This window comes from Arachis ipaensis, chromosome B04, assembly GCF_000816755.2.
Source record: "Arachis ipaensis cultivar K30076 chromosome B04, Araip1.1, whole genome shotgun sequence".
Taxonomy (NCBI): Eukaryota; Viridiplantae; Streptophyta; class Magnoliopsida; order Fabales; family Fabaceae; genus Arachis; species Arachis ipaensis.
This window is the reverse complement of record NC_029788.2, coordinates 2,075,950-2,078,198: the sequence shown is the minus strand read 5'-3', so window position 1 is coordinate 2,078,198 and position 2,249 is coordinate 2,075,950. Positions and strand designations below refer to the sequence as shown.

General features: G+C 29.1%; 1 long non-coding RNA gene across 1 annotated transcript in view; it reads left to right on the top strand.

Moving 5' to 3' along the window:
- Positions 1,236-2,249, top strand: part of LOC110270839 — a 10,418-nt gene continuing 9,404 nt past the window's right edge. The window contains exon 1 of the long non-coding RNA XR_002360473.1: positions 1,236-1,247. This is a non-coding gene — a long non-coding RNA (uncharacterized LOC110270839). The remainder of the gene's footprint in view (positions 1,248-2,249) is intronic.

Below are 2,249 nucleotides of genomic sequence, written 5' to 3'. Positions count from 1 at the left end.
ATGGTTATAAGTGAGAAGTGGTCTTCATACAAGGAAGATAATATTGGCAGAGCTGAGGTTGTTACAGAAAAGATTTTGAGTAAAAATTGGTGGCAAAAAATTGATTATATTCTTGCTTTCACAAATCCTATTTATGATGTTTTAAGAAGTACAGACACAGATGCACCTACTCTTCATTTGGTCCATGAGATGTGGGATTCAATGATCAAGAAAGTAAAAAGTGCTATATAGAAAAATGCATATCATATGATTGTTTTTAAAAATATCTCTATTAAGACATATCTCTATTTAAATATATTATATTATTAGTATATGCGTGTCCCCGTGTCCGACAACTTTTTAAAATTCGCGTGTCGCCGTGTCGCGTGTCGTGTCGTGTCCCGTGTCCGTGTCCGTGTCTGTGCTTCATAGGTGTCCCCTAATTTCTCATACCAAACATAGCAGCCATGAGCCACCACCGTAGAGAAAGGTGGGTTGTTGCCGTCTGAAGGAGTGCCTTCTCCCTCCAGCAACTAGCAGAGGAAGGACGTTGTCTTCACTCTACGACTAAGAGATAACCCAAAATCTATTTGAGTACCTTAGCAATTCTTCAGGCAAAGTGTCTTTCCCCTATTGTCGTACTCTACCTCAAGGAGTTGTACCTACTTTTCTATCGGTCTAAAATTCTTCTTAATTATTGTGCTCAATCTTATAAGTTGTGACTTTTGCTTTAGAACTATTTGATTTCTAACCATTTTCATTATTTAAATAAAAAAATTTCAACTCTTTTGGATGTTTTCCCAAATAGGGATATTGGATTGAGTAAGGATGTTAGAAAATAGATTGAGTTCTTACAGAAGTAATTAAAGAAGGCTAGGTTGTTTATAGACAAAAATCATGATGTGCTTAGGATAAGACTCTTTGCTTTTTTTATTCTATGAATTTGAGAGTGAGAAGATTTGTAATTTGTTGAATTGAGGAATTTGTATGTTAATAAGCTTAGGATTTTGGATGCTACGAGTTGTAGAAGTGAAATTGAGGATTTGAAAGAACAGATTGTTAATTATGAAGTAAAAAAAATTAGGGTTCTACAGAGAATGAAGTAGAAATGGGAAGCGAGGGGAGAAGGACGACGCGGAACAAGATAGGATTCCAGGGATCAAATACGGTCCAAAATCAAATGTTGTCATGCACTTAATTATTAGAGCGTCTAACGTGACAAGATTTTTCCACTTTAACACTCTGCTTGTTGATTCATCACCGAAAGGGTCGAGAGGCCAAATTGGTGCCCGAACCTGAATATAAGGGACTACTATGAAAAATTTTAAATTTTAAAGACCAAAATAAATAATTACGTGAATCTGAGAGACTAAAATAATAATTTATTCATTGGTTATCAAATCAATTTTACTTAAATAAAAAGAAAAATTCATTTAAATTATCAATTATCACAATTGAAAAAAAATTAAAACTAATTAAAATGCGAGTGAATATATAATATTTTATAGCCAATAAATTAGATTCTTTCAATAGGCTAGATTATTTATTGAACAAAGAGTAAAACTTCACTACTTGTAGCAATTTTCATAGTAAAAAAAAAAAAAGAACAAATATGAGCTTAGGACAAATAAAAATTTTGGGCTTAAATTTGTTTTCTCTCTATAAAAAAAGTAAACATCTAATTCAGTTTCTGTTTATTTTTATTAATAACAACACAATTTTTGTAAAAAAAAAAACACTTGAATCCTAATCTTACTATTTTGAGATAATATGATTCTTTTTATTTAAAAATTTATTAAATATTAATGAAAATTAGTGTATATAAAAAGTTTTATTTATTATTTGTAGTGTTTTAAACTCTTCAAAAAATATTTCAATAGTAAAATCAACTATCGCTACTATTACTATCACATTCTTCATCCCTATTATTATAACTTCTATCTCTACTATTTTTATTGTGTTGTGATACATCATTATCATCATTATCTCTTCTATCATCATTAACGCCAATACAAATACTATCAACATCACCATTCTCTTTTATTTTTTATTCGATGTTATTTTTTTTTTTTAAAGTCTTTGTACTGTAATTACTTTTTTTTATGTGACATCACTTTTTGTCATGATCTTTCTCCACTTAATCATCAGTGATATTTTTTTAAAAATAAATTTATTAATAGTTTGTGAAAATTTAAAACTCTATATATTACAAATACAATTTTTATAAAATTAATTTTTATTATTATTTGACAAATTTTTTTTAAAAAAAA